Genomic DNA, 17,148 nt, shown 5'->3' on the forward strand with positions numbered 1-17,148 from the left:
TCAATAAGCAAAAAAACTGAAAACATAAGAGAAAGGAAAAGCGTACCTTGAGTGGCGAGAGAGAGAGAGAGAGAGAGAGAGAGAGTGAGTGAGAGAACACATTAATTACACGCAATACACTGTATGACATTTTGTTGTTTTCTTGGGGCACTTTGTAACCTTTTCACTAAATTTATCTCTGACCATTTCCTTGCCTGCTTTTATGTGGCAATTGGACACTGTATCACTACAATTGGCACACGTCACTCACTTTTGCACTGCTTCACATATAAACTTTCACTATGTGCACATTTCGTAAAAAACGCTTTCCGCGCTGCACCATTCTTGCCGTCGGGGCTTTGGAGGGATCGGTGGGCGAAGTCCTCAGCGACTGGGGTGTGGGTGTTGTGGGAGGGCGTCGGTCACGTCGTGTTGAAGGCGTCTCGGAAGGCGGCGTCCAGCGGGACCTGCAGGAAGTTCTGGAAGGTCTCTCGGTACTTGGAGCGTTGTTTGGCCCTCCTGTGTTCCTCCCACAGGTCCGTGAGGAACTGCGCCTTGTCGGTCTGCCGTTTCGTGACGATGGCGTGTGCCGTCATGGCGATGATCCACATTGTGGCCAGGCGTTTTGCTTTGGGGAAAGGCTTCGCGTCCGGGACAGTGACAGCTGAGACATGTATCGCCCTCTCGTCGGTTCTGTTGATGTGGGCGATCATTCTTCTCGCTGTCGCCCATATTTCCCCGCTCTCTCTGCAGCCAAAACGATGCTCGATGGTGTCGGTCTGGTTGCAGAGCTCGCAGTTTGGGGATTCCCGCATTTTTATGCGTGCCAGTTTTTCGTTTGTCGGCACTGTTTTGTGGATGATTTTATACCACGTGTCCCTGGCGTGCTCAGGAAGTGTCCGTTCCGAGACATTCTTCCAGACCTGTGGCCAGTCATGGTCTGGAAAACTCGTCTCTATTTTGGACTTTCTTGCCTTCCCCCTCAGAGCGCTGTAGATGTTCCTCGCCGTTCTTTGCTGTGGGTTGGCAACGACCGCGGTGATGTAGCTCTTGTCGATTGCCATCTGTTTTATGTGCCGCAACTTGAATGGTATGTGCGTGGTGTCTACAGGAGCCTCTTCAGATTCAGGTTTATATTGGTTTATCAGGCTGGACGTTATACTGTTGTTGTTCTGGTTTGCCATTTTCATCGCACGGTGTAGAAGCAGTGCCGCGCATTTCGTCTTAACGTCAGTCAGACCAAGTCCGCCTTCGTCCCTTGACAGGAAACACGTCGCCTGGGAGACCTTGAAGATTTCCCGCCTCCACAGCAAGTAGTACGCCGCACTTCCTATCGCTCGCGCAATTTCCGTCGGAGCACATAGTATTTGCGCCATGTACCACGCTTTCGACAGGATTGTTTCGTTTACTAACTGCACTCTTTGGCTCAGCGTCAGGTTCCGGTTCGCGTGTATCCTCACGAGCCCTCTCGTTGTGTTCAAGACGCTGCGCCAGTTTTGTGCTGCCATTTTCAGAGGGCACTGCTGTAGTTCCACTCCGAGTGCCCTATGGTTGTTTGTCACTCGGTACCACTGTCTCGCTGGTCGCAGTCTGCCGTTGCCTATTGGTAGTAGCACTGTCTTCCTCGGATTCGTTTTGGCACCTGAAGCCTTTTCGAAGGATTCCATGATACCCGGTGTTCCCAGGCGGTCACCCATCCAAGTACTAACCGGGCCCGATGTTGCTTAACTTCGGTGATCGGACGAGAACCGGTGTATTCAACATGGTATGGCCGTTGGCGTCCTTATAATGTAGCCGCACTGCAGAAGAAGCGTTCGTCCCTTCTCCCAACACACGAAATCGCCGTTTTCCGTGGCACATTTGACGCAAAGCACGTCCTTCCACCGCCACGTGGGTGACACGCACAACACAGCTGCTCGTTGCACCGCCTGTCATTCGTTTGGTGCGTGCGGCCTCCGACACTCGCGGGAGACGCACCTTGTTCTTGTTGTCCGGCGCAGGGCCGGGCGTCGGGGGGGACTGCGCGGGGTGTGGCAGTGTCCTGCTGGACCGGCGGAGGCTTTCTCACCTGGCTGACACGCGCCGCGCTTCCAGATATTTGCGTAATTTGCGCGTTGCATCCTCGCCTGTCGTGTCCCCTCCCCTTCCCTTCCCTTCCCTTCCGTCCCGACTTTGCTCGACTGCCGCTCGCTGCCGCTCGGGTCGCGCTCCATATGACCGCACAAGCACGACAAACATCTGCGAGATGGGCGCGGGCCGAACCGGCGTGTCCGAGACGCCGCGTGCGGCCGTTCGGAGCTACTAGAGCAGCGCTGTGCCGTGCCATGGAAAGGCGCGAAAACAAGGACACAAGACACAGGAGGTTCGACAAAGCATCCATCTCTTCTAGCGGCGAAAGATAAATTGTTGTTTTCAAATTTGCAGTTGTGCACTGCTACAAAACAATGTGCCCTGACGTATTTCACAACATTTCTGTCGTTTCATACTGTTTTGTTATTTCCAGAGACTCTTTGGAAATCTTCCTTGGCACACTCTTCTATCCCTAATATCGTATCTTTTGTTTATTACAACAGATTTAAGTCATTGTGGAAACATCGTTGTCACATCTGAAAAAGAGGGCTGGCACTGGTGGTGGCGACAAAAAAGCAAAATATGAAGACAGCCAGAGGTCCCAGGCAGTCACCGATCCGAATACTAACGTTGTTGCTTAACTTGGGTGATCGGACGAAAACGGTTCACTTTTTTTTTTTTTTCATTTATTTAGTTAGTTTTCCGAATTTAGCGCTGCTACAAAACAGTAGGCTCTGACGCATTTCAAGAACACATCTGTCGATTCGTAGTGTTTCGTTATTTCCAACGAGTTCCTAGCACTATTCCTCGGCGCATTCTTGCTCAAACTGAGTTCATTACTGTAATTTCGTGTCTTATGTTTAGTGCAGTACTTTAAAGTGCTTGTGGAAGCATCTTTGTCACACCTGAAAGTTAGTATGAAAAAGAGGCCTGGCAGGTGTAGCGACGTAAAAATTAAAAAATTAGATAGAGCCAACAGCACCTTTTTTTTTTTTTTGTAACGTATATAAACTTTTATTTACAAATTGTAACAATTACAAGTCTTTACATTAAATGGTGTACTTGATTATTGAACGGTGATATTAACTGTCAAGGTTTCTGTTCTGATTGTTCTTTTGATAGTTCTTGGTCGAGTTACAACACGTTTATTCACTGAGTGTCCTTCATGTAGATTTTCCTGTTTGATTTTTTTTTTTATGTCTTTTAATTCCAAAGCTTGCGTTATTTCTATATATATATATATTTTTTTTTTTTGAATTTACATGGAAAAAAAGGGAAAATTAAAAATTTGCTTCTATGCTATTTGAAATGCACCTATTTTGGCATGTTTGCTATATGTACCCAGAGGCGAAAAAGGGGATTATAAACCAGAAACATCTATGTGATTAAATTTGTGAATGCCGGGGATTATTAGTCGCAGAGAGGCATGCTACGATTGGCACATGATGGGCCGAGATTTACAACAAAACAAAAAGCAAAAAGGAACAACAAACAAACAAATAAAAAACAAAAAAAACAATGAAACAAAAAAAAACAAGTCAATAAGCAAAAAAACTGAAAACATAAGAGAAAGGAAAAGCGTACCTTGAGTGGCGAGAGAGAGAGAGAGAGAGAGAGAGAGAGTGAGTGAGAGAACACATTAATTACACGCAATACACTGTATGACATTTTGTTGTTTTCTTGGGGCACTTTGTAACCTTTTCACTAAATTTATCTCTGACCATTTCCTTGCCTGCTTTTATGTGGCAATTGGACACTGTATCACTACAATTGGCACACGTCACTCACTTTTGCACTGCTTCACATATAAACTTTCACTATGTGCACATTTCGTAAAAAACGCTTTCCGCGCTGCACCATTCTTGCCGTCGGGGCTTTGGAGGGATCGGTGGGCGAAGTCCTCAGCGACTGGGGTGTGGGTGTTGTGGGAGGGCGTCGGTCACGTCGTGTTGAAGGCGTCTCGGAAGGCGGCGTCCAGCGGGACCTGCAGGAAGTTCTGGAAGGTCTCTCGGTACTTGGAGCGTTGTTTGGCCCTCCTGTGTTCCTCCCACAGGTCCGTGAGGAACTGCGCCTTGTCGGTCTGCCGTTTCGTGACGATGGCGTGTGCCGTCATGGCGATGATCCACATTGTGGCCAGGCGTTTTGCTTTGGGGAAAGGCTTCGCGTCCGGGACAGTGACAGCTGAGACATGTATCGCCCTCTCGTCGGTTCTGTTGATGTGGGCGATCATTCTTCTCGCTGTCGCCCATATTTCCCCGCTCTCTCTGCAGCCAAAACGATGCTCGATGGTGTCGGTCTGGTTGCAGAGCTCGCAGTTTGGGGATTCCCGCATTTTTATGCGTGCCAGTTTTTCGTTTGTCGGCACTGTTTTGTGGATGATTTTATACCACGTGTCCCTGGCGTGCTCAGGAAGTGTCCGTTCCGAGACATTCTTCCAGACCTGTGGCCAGTCATGGTCTGGAAAACTCGTCTCTATTTTGGACTTTCTTGCCTTCCCCCTCAGAGCGCTGTAGATGTTCCTCGCCGTTCTTTGCTGTGGGTTGGCAACGACCGCGGTGATGTAGCTCTTGTCGATTGCCATCTGTTTTATGTGCCGCAACTTGAATGGTATGTGCGTGGTGTCTACAGGAGCCTCTTCAGATTCAGGTTTATATTGGTTTATCAGGCTGGACGTTATACTGTTGTTGTTCTGGTTTGCCATTTTCATCGCACGGTGTAGAAGCAGTGCCGCGCATTTCGTCTTAACGTCAGTCAGACCAAGTCCGCCTTCGTCCCTTGACAGGAAACACGTCGCCTGGGAGACCTTGAAGATTTCCCGCCTCCACAGCAAGTAGTACGCCGCACTTCCTATCGCTCGCGCAATTTCCGTCGGAGCACATAGTATTTGCGCCATGTACCACGCTTTCGACAGGATTGTTTCGTTTACTAACTGCACTCTTTGGCTCAGCGTCAGGTTCCGGTTCGCGTGTATCCTCACGAGCCCTCTCGTTGTGTTCAAGACGCTGCGCCAGTTTTGTGCTGCCATTTTCAGAGGGCACTGCTGTAGTTCCACTCCGAGTGCCCTATGGTTGTTTGTCACTCGGTACCACTGTCTCGCTGGTCGCAGTCTGCCGTTGCCTATTGGTAGTAGCACTGTCTTCCTCGGATTCGTTTTGGCACCTGAAGCCTTTTCGAAGGATTCCATGATACCCGGTGTTCCCAGGCGGTCACCCATCCAAGTACTAACCGGGCCCGATGTTGCTTAACTTCGGTGATCGGACGAGAACCGGTGTATTCAACATGGTATGGCCGTTGGCGTCCTTATAATGTAGCCGCACTGCAGAAGAAGCGTTCGTCCCTTCTCCCAACACACGAAATCGCCGTTTTCCGTGGCACATTTGACGCAAAGCACGTCCTTCCACCGCCACGTGGGTGACACGCACAACACAGCTGCTCGTTGCACCGCCTGTCATTCGTTTGGTGCGTGCGGCCTCCGACACTCGCGGGAGACGCACCTTGTTCTTGTTGTAGCCGCACTGCAGAAGAAGCGTTCGTCCCTTCTCCCAACACACGAAATCGCCGTTTTCCGTGGCACATTTGACGCAAAGCACGTCCTTCCACCGCCACGTGGGTGACACGCACAACACAGCTGCTCGTTGCACCGCCTGTCATTCGTTTGGTGCGTGCGGCCTCCGACACTCGCGGGAGACGCACCTTGTTCTTGTTGTCCGGCGCAGGGCCGGGCGTCGGGGGGGACTGCGCGGGGTGTGGCAGTGTCCTGCTGGACCGGCGGAGGCTTTCTCACCTGGCTGACACGCGCCGCGCTTCCAGATATTTGCGTAATTTGCGCGTTGCATCCTCGCCTGTCGTGTCCCCTCCCCTTCCCTTCCCTTCCCTTCCGTCCCGACTTTGCTCGACTGCCGCTCGCTGCCGCTCGGGTCGCGCTCCATATGACCGCACAAGCACGACAAACATCTGCGAGATGGGCGCGGGCCGAACCGGCGTGTCCGAGACGCCGCGTGCGGCCGTTCGGAGCTACTAGAGCAGCGCTGTGCCGTGCCATGGAAAGGCGCGAAAACAAGGACACAAGACACAGGAGGTTCGACAAAGCATCCATCTCTTCTAGCGGCGAAAGATAAATTGTTGTTTTCAAATTTGCAGTTGTGCACTGCTACAAAACAATGTGCCCTGACGTATTTCACAACATTTCTGTCGTTTCATACTGTTTTGTTATTTCCAGAGACTCTTTGGAAATCTTCCTTGGCACACTCTTCTATCCCTAATATCGTATCTTTTGTTTATTACAACAGATTTAAGTCATTGTGGAAACATCGTTGTCACATCTGAAAAAGAGGGCTGGCACTGGTGGTGGCGACAAAAAAGCAAAATATGAAGACAGCCAGAGGTCCCAGGCAGTCACCGATCCGAATACTAACGTTGTTGCTTAACTTGGGTGATCGGACGAAAACGGTTCATTTTTTTTTTTTTTTCATTTATTTAGTTAGTTTTCCGAATTTAGCGCTGCTACAAAACAGTAGGCTCTGACGCATTTCAAGAACACATCTGTCGATTCGTAGTGTTTCGTTATTTCCAACGAGTTCCTAGCACTATTCCTCGGCGCATTCTTGCTCAAACTGAGTTCATTACTGTAATTTCGTGTCTTATGTTTAGTGCAGTACTTTAAAGTGCTTGTGGAAGCATCTTTGTCACACCTGAAAGTTAGTATGAAAAAGAGGCCTGGCAGGTGTAGCGACGTAAAAATTAAAAAATTAGATAGAGCCAACAGCACCTTTTTTTTTTTTTTGTAACGTATATAAACTTTTATTTACAAATTGTAACAATTACAAGTCTTTACATTAAATGGTGTACTTGATTATTGAACGGTGATATTAACTGTCAAGGTTTCTGTTCTGATTGTTCTTTTGATAGTTCTTGGTCGAGTTACAACACGTTTATTCACTGAGTGTCCTTCATGTAGATTTTCCTGTTTGATTTTTTTTTTTATGTCTTTTAATTCCAAAGCTTGCGTTATTTCTATATATATATATATTTTTTTTTTTTGAATTTACATGGAAAAAAAGGGAAAATTAAAAATTTGCTTCTATGCTATTTGAAATGCACCTATTTTGGCATGTTTGCTATATGTACCCAGAGGCGAAAAAGGGGATTATAAACCAGAAACATCTATGTGATTAAATTTGTGAATGCCGGGGATTATTAGTCGCAGAGAGGCATGCTACGATTGGCACATGATGGGCCGAGATTTACAACAAAACAAAAAGCAAAAAGGAACAACAAACAAACAAATAAAAAACAAAAAAAACAATGAAACAAAAAAAAACAAGTCAATAAGCAAAAAAACTGAAAACATAAGAGAAAGGAAAAGCGTACCTTGAGTGGCGAGAGAGAGAGAGAGAGAGAGAGAGAGAGTGAGTGAGAGAACACATTAATTACACGCAATACACTGTATGACATTTTGTTGTTTTCTTGGGGCACTTTGTAACCTTTTCACTAAATTTATCTCTGACCATTTCCTTGCCTGCTTTTATGTGGCAATTGGACACTGTATCACTACAATTGGCACACGTCACTCACTTTTGCACTGCTTCACATATAAACTTTCACTATGTGCACATTTCGTAAAAAACGCTTTCCGCGCTGCACCATTCTTGCCGTCGGGGCTTTGGAGGGATCGGTGGGCGAAGTCCTCAGCGACTGGGGTGTGGGTGTTGTGGGAGGGCGTCGGTCACGTCGTGTTGAAGGCGTCTCGGAAGGCGGCGTCCAGCGGGACCTGCAGGAAGTTCTGGAAGGTCTCTCGGTACTTGGAGCGTTGTTTGGCCCTCCTGTGTTCCTCCCACAGGTCCGTGAGGAACTGCGCCTTGTCGGTCTGCCGTTTCGTGACGATGGCGTGTGCCGTCATGGCGATGATCCACATTGTGGCCAGGCGTTTTGCTTTGGGGAAAGGCTTCGCGTCCGGGACAGTGACAGCTGAGACATGTATCGCCCTCTCGTCGGTTCTGTTGATGTGGGCGATCATTCTTCTCGCTGTCGCCCATATTTCCCCGCTCTCTCTGCAGCCAAAACGATGCTCGATGGTGTCGGTCTGGTTGCAGAGCTCGCAGTTTGGGGATTCCCGCATTTTTATGCGTGCCAGTTTTTCGTTTGTCGGCACTGTTTTGTGGATGATTTTATACCACGTGTCCCTGGCGTGCTCAGGAAGTGTCCGTTCCGAGACATTCTTCCAGACCTGTGGCCAGTCATGGTCTGGAAAACTCGTCTCTATTTTGGACTTTCTTGCCTTCCCCCTCAGAGCGCTGTAGATGTTCCTCGCCGTTCTTTGCTGTGGGTTGGCAACGACCGCGGTGATGTAGCTCTTGTCGATTGCCATCTGTTTTATGTGCCGCAACTTGAATGGTATGTGCGTGGTGTCTACAGGAGCCTCTTCAGATTCAGGTTTATATTGGTTTATCAGGCTGGACGTTATACTGTTGTTGTTCTGGTTTGCCATTTTCATCGCACGGTGTAGAAGCAGTGCCGCGCATTTCGTCTTAACGTCAGTCAGACCAAGTCCGCCTTCGTCCCTTGACAGGAAACACGTCGCCTGGGAGACCTTGAAGATTTCCCGCCTCCACAGCAAGTAGTACGCCGCACTTCCTATCGCTCGCGCAATTTCCGTCGGAGCACATAGTATTTGCGCCATGTACCACGCTTTCGACAGGATTGTTTCGTTTACTAACTGCACTCTTTGGCTCAGCGTCAGGTTCCGGTTCGCGTGTATCCTCACGAGCCCTCTCGTTGTGTTCAAGACGCTGCGCCAGTTTTGTGCTGCCATTTTCAGAGGGCACTGCTGTAGTTCCACTCCGAGTGCCCTATGGTTGTTTGTCACTCGGTACCACTGTCTCGCTGGTCGCAGTCTGCCGTTGCCTATTGGTAGTAGCACTGTCTTCCTCGGATTCGTTTTGGCACCTGAAGCCTTTTCGAAGGATTCCATGATACCCGGTGTTCCCAGGCGGTCACCCATCCAAGTACTAACCGGGCCCGATGTTGCTTAACTTCGGTGATCGGACGAGAACCGGTGTATTCAACATGGTATGGCCGTTGGCGTCCTTATAATGTAGCCGCACTGCAGAAGAAGCGTTCGTCCCTTCTCCCAACACACGAAATCGCCGTTTTCCGTGGCACATTTGACGCAAAGCACGTCCTTCCACCGCCACGTGGGTGACACGCACAACACAGCTGCTCGTTGCACCGCCTGTCATTCGTTTGGTGCGTGCGGCCTCCGACACTCGCGGGAGACGCACCTTGTTCTTGTTGTAGCCGCACTGCAGAAGAAGCGTTCGTCCCTTCTCCCAACACACGAAATCGCCGTTTTCCGTGGCACATTTGACGCAAAGCACGTCCTTCCACCGCCACGTGGGTGACACGCACAACACAGCTGCTCGTTGCACCGCCTGTCATTCGTTTGGTGCGTGCGGCCTCCGACACTCGCGGGAGACGCACCTTGTTCTTGTTGTCCGGCGCAGGGCCGGGCGTCGGGGGGGACTGCGCGGGGTGTGGCAGTGTCCTGCTGGACCGGCGGAGGCTTTCTCACCTGGCTGACACGCGCCGCGCTTCCAGATATTTGCGTAATTTGCGCGTTGCATCCTCGCCTGTCGTGTCCCCTCCCCTTCCCTTCCCTTCCCTTCCGTCCCGACTTTGCTCGACTGCCGCTCGCTGCCGCTCGGGTCGCGCTCCATATGACCGCACAAGCACGACAAACATCTGCGAGATGGGCGCGGGCCGAACCGGCGTGTCCGAGACGCCGCGTGCGGCCGTTCGGAGCTACTAGAGCAGCGCTGTGCCGTGCCATGGAAAGGCGCGAAAACAAGGACACAAGACACAGGAGGTTCGACAAAGCATCCATCTCTTCTAGCGGCGAAAGATAAATTGTTGTTTTCAAATTTGCAGTTGTGCACTGCTACAAAACAATGTGCCCTGACGTATTTCACAACATTTCTGTCGTTTCATACTGTTTTGTTATTTCCAGAGACTCTTTGGAAATCTTCCTTGGCACACTCTTCTATCCCTAATATCGTATCTTTTGTTTATTACAACAGATTTAAGTCATTGTGGAAACATCGTTGTCACATCTGAAAAAGAGGGCTGGCACTGGTGGTGGCGACAAAAAAGCAAAATATGAAGACAGCCAGAGGTCCCAGGCAGTCACCGATCCGAATACTAACGTTGTTGCTTAACTTGGGTGATCGGACGAAAACGGTTCATTTTTTTTTTTTTTTCATTTATTTAGTTAGTTTTCCGAATTTAGCGCTGCTACAAAACAGTAGGCTCTGACGCATTTCAAGAACACATCTGTCGATTCGTAGTGTTTCGTTATTTCCAACGAGTTCCTAGCACTATTCCTCGGCGCATTCTTGCTCAAACTGAGTTCATTACTGTAATTTCGTGTCTTATGTTTAGTGCAGTACTTTAAAGTGCTTGTGGAAGCATCTTTGTCACACCTGAAAGTTAGTATGAAAAAGAGGCCTGGCAGGTGTAGCGACGTAAAAATTAAAAAATTAGATAGAGCCAACAGCACCTTTTTTTTTTTTTTTTGTAACGTATATAAACTTTTATTTACAAATTGTAACAATTACAAGTCTTTACATTAAATGGTGTACTTGATTATTGAACGGTGATATTAACTGTCAAGGTTTCTGTTCTGATTGTTCTTTTGATAGTTCTTGGTCGAGTTACAACACGTTTATTCACTGAGTGTCCTTCATGTAGATTTTCCTGTTTGATTTTTTTTTTTATGTCTTTTAATTCCAAAGCTTGCGTTATTTCTATATATATATATATTTTTTTTTTTTGAATTTACATGGAAAAAAAGGGAAAATTAAAAATTTGCTTCTATGCTATTTGAAATGCACCTATTTTGGCATGTTTGCTATATGTACCCAGAGGCGAAAAAGGGGATTATAAACCAGAAACATCTATGTGATTAAATTTGTGAATGCCGGGGATTATTAGTCGCAGAGAGGCATGCTACGATTGGCACATGATGGGCCGAGATTTACAACAAAACAAAAAGCAAAAAGGAACAACAAACAAACAAATAAAAAACAAAAAAAACAATGAAACAAAAAAAAACAAGTCAATAAGCAAAAAAACTGAAAACATAAGAGAAAGGAAAAGCGTACCTTGAGTGGCGAGAGAGAGAGAGAGAGAGAGAGAGAGAGTGAGTGAGAGAACACATTAATTACACGCAATACACTGTATGACATTTTGTTGTTTTCTTGGGGCACTTTGTAACCTTTTCACTAAATTTATCTCTGACCATTTCCTTGCCTGCTTTTATGTGGCAATTGGACACTGTATCACTACAATTGGCACACGTCACTCACTTTTGCACTGCTTCACATATAAACTTTCACTATGTGCACATTTCGTAAAAAACGCTTTCCGCGCTGCACCATTCTTGCCGTCGGGGCTTTGGAGGGATCGGTGGGCGAAGTCCTCAGCGACTGGGGTGTGGGTGTTGTGGGAGGGCGTCGGTCACGTCGTGTTGAAGGCGTCTCGGAAGGCGGCGTCCAGCGGGACCTGCAGGAAGTTCTGGAAGGTCTCTCGGTACTTGGAGCGTTGTTTGGCCCTCCTGTGTTCCTCCCACAGGTCCGTGAGGAACTGCGCCTTGTCGGTCTGCCGTTTCGTGACGATGGCGTGTGCCGTCATGGCGATGATCCACATTGTGGCCAGGCGTTTTGCTTTGGGGAAAGGCTTCGCGTCCGGGACAGTGACAGCTGAGACATGTATCGCCCTCTCGTCGGTTCTGTTGATGTGGGCGATCATTCTTCTCGCTGTCGCCCATATTTCCCCGCTCTCTCTGCAGCCAAAACGATGCTCGATGGTGTCGGTCTGGTTGCAGAGCTCGCAGTTTGGGGATTCCCGCATTTTTATGCGTGCCAGTTTTTCGTTTGTCGGCACTGTTTTGTGGATGATTTTATACCACGTGTCCCTGGCGTGCTCAGGAAGTGTCCGTTCCGAGACATTCTTCCAGACCTGTGGCCAGTCATGGTCTGGAAAACTCGTCTCTATTTTGGACTTTCTTGCCTTCCCCCTCAGAGCGCTGTAGATGTTCCTCGCCGTTCTTTGCTGTGGGTTGGCAACGACCGCGGTGATGTAGCTCTTGTCGATTGCCATCTGTTTTATGTGCCGCAACTTGAATGGTATGTGCGTGGTGTCTACAGGAGCCTCTTCAGATTCAGGTTTATATTGGTTTATCAGGCTGGACGTTATACTGTTGTTGTTCTGGTTTGCCATTTTCATCGCACGGTGTAGAAGCAGTGCCGCGCATTTCGTCTTAACGTCAGTCAGACCAAGTCCGCCTTCGTCCCTTGACAGGAAACACGTCGCCTGGGAGACCTTGAAGATTTCCCGCCTCCACAGCAAGTAGTACGCCGCACTTCCTATCGCTCGCGCAATTTCCGTCGGAGCACATAGTATTTGCGCCATGTACCACGCTTTCGACAGGATTGTTTCGTTTACTAACTGCACTCTTTGGCTCAGCGTCAGGTTCCGGTTCGCGTGTATCCTCACGAGCCCTCTCGTTGTGTTCAAGACGCTGCGCCAGTTTTGTGCTGCCATTTTCAGAGGGCACTGCTGTAGTTCCACTCCGAGTGCCCTATGGTTGTTTGTCACTCGGTACCACTGTCTCGCTGGTCGCAGTCTGCCGTTGCCTATTGGTAGTAGCACTGTCTTCCTCGGATTCGTTTTGGCACCTGAAGCCTTTTCGAAGGATTCCATGATACCCGGTGTTCCCAGGCGGTCACCCATCCAAGTACTAACCGGGCCCGATGTTGCTTAACTTCGGTGATCGGACGAGAACCGGTGTATTCAACATGGTATGGCCGTTGGCGTCCTTATAATGTAGCCGCACTGCAGAAGAAGCGTTCGTCCCTTCTCCCAACACACGAAATCGCCGTTTTCCGTGGCACATTTGACGCAAAGCACGTCCTTCCACCGCCACGTGGGTGACACGCACAACACAGCTGCTCGTTGCACCGCCTGTCATTCGTTTGGTGCGTGCGGCCTCCGACACTCGCGGGAGACGCACCTTGTTCTTGTTGTCCGGCGCAGGGCCGGGCGTCGGGGGGGACTGCGCGGGGTGTGGCAGTGTCCTGCTGGACCGGCGGAGGCTTTCTCACCTGGCTGACACGCGCCGCGCTTCCAGATATTTGCGTAATTTGCGCGTTGCATCCTCGCCTGTCGTGTCCCCTCCCCTTCCCTTCCCTTCCCTTCCGTCCCGACTTTGCTCGACTGCCGCTCGCTGCCGCTCGGGTCGCGCTCCATATGACCGCACAAGCACGACAAACATCTGCGAGATGGGCGCGGGCCGAACCGGCGTGTCCGAGACGCCGCGTGCGGCCGTTCGGAGCTACTAGAGCAGCGCTGTGCCGTGCCATGGAAAGGCGCGAAAACAAGGACACAAGACACAGGAGGTTCGACAAAGCATCCATCTCTTCTAGCGGCGAAAGATAAATTGTTGTTTTCAAATTTGCAGTTGTGCACTGCTACAAAACAATGTGCCCTGACGTATTTCACAACATTTCTGTCGTTTCATACTGTTTTGTTATTTCCAGAGACTCTTTGGAAATCTTCCTTGGCACACTCTTCTATCCCTAATATCGTATCTTTTGTTTATTACAACAGATTTAAGTCATTGTGGAAACATCGTTGTCACATCTGAAAAAGAGGGCTGGCACTGGTGGTGGCGACAAAAAAGCAAAATATGAAGACAGCCAGAGGTCCCAGGCAGTCACCGATCCGAATACTAACGTTGTTGCTTAACTTGGGTGATCGGACGAAAACGGTTCATTTTTTTTTTTTTTTCATTTATTTAGTTAGTTTTCCGAATTTAGCGCTGCTACAAAACAGTAGGCTCTGACGCATTTCAAGAACACATCTGTCGATTCGTAGTGTTTCGTTATTTCCAACGAGTTCCTAGCACTATTCCTCGGCGCATTCTTGCTCAAACTGAGTTCATTACTGTAATTTCGTGTCTTATGTTTAGTGCAGTACTTTAAAGTGCTTGTGGAAGCATCTTTGTCACACCTGAAAGTTAGTATGAAAAAGAGGCCTGGCAGGTGTAGCGACGTAAAAATTAAAAAATTAGATAGAGCCAACAGCACCTTTTTTTTTTTTTTTTGTAACGTATATAAACTTTTATTTACAAATTGTAACAATTACAAGTCTTTACATTAAATGGTGTACTTGATTATTGAACGGTGATATTAACTGTCAAGGTTTCTGTTCTGATTGTTCTTTTGATAGTTCTTGGTCGAGTTACAACACGTTTATTCACTGAGTGTCCTTCATGTAGATTTTCCTGTTTGATTTTTTTTTTTATGTCTTTTAATTCCAAAGCTTGCGTTATTTCTATATATATATATATTTTTTTTTTTGAAATTACATGGAAAAAAAGGGAAAATTAAAAATTTGCTTCTATGCTATTTGAAATGCACCTATTTTGGCATGTTTGCTATATGTACCCAGAGGCGAAAAAGGGGATTATAAACCAGAAACATCTATGTGATTAAATTTGTGAATGCCGGGGATTATTAGTCGCAGAGAGGCATGCTACGATTGGCACATGATGGGCCGAGATTTACAACAAAACAAAAAGCAAAAAGGAACAACAAACAAACAAATAAAAAACAAAAAAAACAATGAAACAAAAAAAAACAAGTCAATAAGCAAAAAAACTGAAAACATAAGAGAAAGGAAAAGCGTACCTTGAGTGGCGAGAGAGAGAGAGAGAGAGAGAGAGAGAGTGAGTGAGAGAACACATTAATTACACGCAATACACTGTATGACATTTTGTTGTTTTCTTGGGGCACTTTGTAACCTTTTCACTAAATTTATCTCTGACCATTTCCTTGCCTGCTTTTATGTGGCAATTGGACACTGTATCACTACAATTGGCACACGTCACTCACTTTTGCACTGCTTCACATATAAACTTTCACTATGTGCACATTTCGTAAAAAACGCTTTCCGCGCTGCACCATTCTTGCCGTCGGGGCTTTGGAGGGATCGGTGGGCGAAGTCCTCAGCGACTGGGGTGTGGGTGTTGTGGGAGGGCGTCGGTCACGTCGTGTTGAAGGCGTCTCGGAAGGCGGCGTCCAGCGGGACCTGCAGGAAGTTCTGGAAGGTCTCTCGGTACTTGGAGCGTTGTTTGGCCCTCCTGTGTTCCTCCCACAGGTCCGTGAGGAACTGCGCCTTGTCGGTCTGCCGTTTCGTGACGATGGCGTGTGCCGTCATGGCGATGATCCACATTGTGGCCAGGCGTTTTGCTTTGGGGAAAGGCTTCGCGTCCGGGACAGTGACAGCTGAGACATGTATCGCCCTCTCGTCGGTTCTGTTGATGTGGGCGATCATTCTTCTCGCTGTCGCCCATATTTCCCCGCTCTCTCTGCAGCCAAAACGATGCTCGATGGTGTCGGTCTGGTTGCAGAGCTCGCAGTTTGGGGATTCCCGCATTTTTATGCGTGCCAGTTTTTCGTTTGTCGGCACTGTTTTGTGGATGATTTTATACCACGTGTCCCTGGCGTGCTCAGGAAGTGTCCGTTCCGAGACATTCTTCCAGACCTGTGGCCAGTCATGGTCTGGAAAACTCGTCTCTATTTTGGACTTTCTTGCCTTCCCCCTCAGAGCGCTGTAGATGTTCCTCGCCGTTCTTTGCTGTGGGTTGGCAACGACCGCGGTGATGTAGCTCTTGTCGATTGCCATCTGTTTTATGTGCCGCAACTTGAATGGTATGTGCGTGGTGTCTACAGGAGCCTCTTCAGATTCAGGTTTATATTGGTTTATCAGGCTGGACGTTATACTGTTGTTGTTCTGGTTTGCCATTTTCATCGCACGGTGTAGAAGCAGTGCCGCGCATTTCGTCTTAACGTCAGTCAGACCAAGTCCGCCTTCGTCCCTTGACAGGAAACACGTCGCCTGGGAGACCTTGAAGATTTCCCGCCTCCACAGCAAGTAGTACGCCGCACTTCCTATCGCTCGCGCAATTTCCGTCGGAGCACATAGTATTTGCGCCATGTACCACGCTTTCGACAGGATTGTTTCGTTTACTAACTGCACTCTTTGGCTCAGCGTCAGGTTCCGGTTCGCGTGTATCCTCACGAGCCCTCTCGTTGTGTTCAAGACGCTGCGCCAGTTTTGTGCTGCCATTTTCAGAGGGCACTGCTGTAGTTCCACTCCGAGTGCCCTATGGTTGTTTGTCACTCGGTACCACTGTCTCGCTGGTCGCAGTCTGCCGTTGCCTATTGGTAGTAGCACTGTCTTGCTCGGATTCGTTTTGGCACCTGAAGCCTTTTCGAAGGATTCCATGATACCCGGTGTTCCCAGGCGGTCACCCATCCAAGTACTAACCGGGCCCGATGTTGCTTAACTTCGGTGATCGGACGAGAACCGGTGTATTCAACATGGTATGGCCGTTGGCGTCCTTATAATGTAGCCGCACTGCAGAAGAAGCGTTCGTCCCTTCTCCCAACACACGAAATCGCCGTTTTCCGTGGCACATTTGACGCAAAGCACGTCCTTCCACCGCCACGTGGGTGACACGCACAACACAGCTGCTCGTTGCACCGCCTGTCATTCGTTTGGTGCGTGCGGCCTCCGACACTCGCGGGAGACGCACCTTGTTCTTGTTGTCCGGCGCAGGGCCGGGCGTCGGGGGGGACTGCGCGGGGTGTGGCAGTGTCCTGCTGGACCGGCGGAGGCTTTCTCACCTGGCTGACACGCGCCGCGCTTCCAGATATTTGCGTAATTTGCGCGTTGCATCCTCGCCTGTCGTGTCCCCTCCCCTTCCCTTCCCTTCCCTTCCGTCCCGACTTTGCTCGACTGCCGCTCGCTGCCGCTCGGGTCGCGCTCCATATGACCGCACAAGCACGACAAACATCTGCGAGATGGGCGCGGGCCGAACCGGCGTGTCCGAGACGCCGCGTGCGGCCGTTCGGAGCTACTAGAGCAGCGCTGTGCCGTGCCATGGAAAGGCGCGAAAACAAGGACACAAGACACAGGAGGTTCGACAAAGCATCCATCTCTTCTAGCGGCGAAAGATAAATTGTTGTTTTCAAATTT

General features: G+C 48.9%; 5 non-coding genes across 5 annotated transcripts; all 5 read right to left on the reverse strand.

The window, feature by feature from the left end:
- Positions 1-1,639: 1,639 nt before the first annotated feature.
- On the reverse strand, positions 1,640-1,758 carry LOC126452285 (5S ribosomal RNA). The gene has a single exon (XR_007584593.1). It is a non-coding gene; the product is annotated as a 5S ribosomal RNA (ribosomal RNA).
- A 3,468-nt stretch (positions 1,759-5,226) lies between these two features.
- On the reverse strand, positions 5,227-5,345 carry LOC126452286 (5S ribosomal RNA). The gene has a single exon (XR_007584594.1). It is a non-coding gene; the product is annotated as a 5S ribosomal RNA (ribosomal RNA).
- A 3,667-nt stretch (positions 5,346-9,012) lies between these two features.
- LOC126452287 (5S ribosomal RNA) lies at positions 9,013-9,131 on the reverse strand. Its single transcript, XR_007584595.1, has one exon. It is a non-coding gene; the product is annotated as a 5S ribosomal RNA (ribosomal RNA).
- Positions 9,132-12,800: 3,669 nt separating this feature from the next.
- LOC126452288 (5S ribosomal RNA) lies at positions 12,801-12,919 on the reverse strand. Its single transcript, XR_007584596.1, has one exon. It is a non-coding gene; the product is annotated as a 5S ribosomal RNA (ribosomal RNA).
- Positions 12,920-16,388: 3,469 nt separating this feature from the next.
- Positions 16,389-16,507, reverse strand: LOC126452289 (5S ribosomal RNA). Its single transcript, XR_007584597.1, has one exon. It is a non-coding gene; the product is annotated as a 5S ribosomal RNA (ribosomal RNA).
- Between the last annotated feature and the right edge of the window lie 641 nt (positions 16,508-17,148).

The sequence above is a fragment of the Schistocerca serialis genome, unplaced genomic scaffold, assembly GCF_023864345.2.
Source record: "Schistocerca serialis cubense isolate TAMUIC-IGC-003099 unplaced genomic scaffold, iqSchSeri2.2 HiC_scaffold_844, whole genome shotgun sequence".
Taxonomy (NCBI): Eukaryota; Metazoa; Arthropoda; class Insecta; order Orthoptera; family Acrididae; genus Schistocerca; species Schistocerca serialis.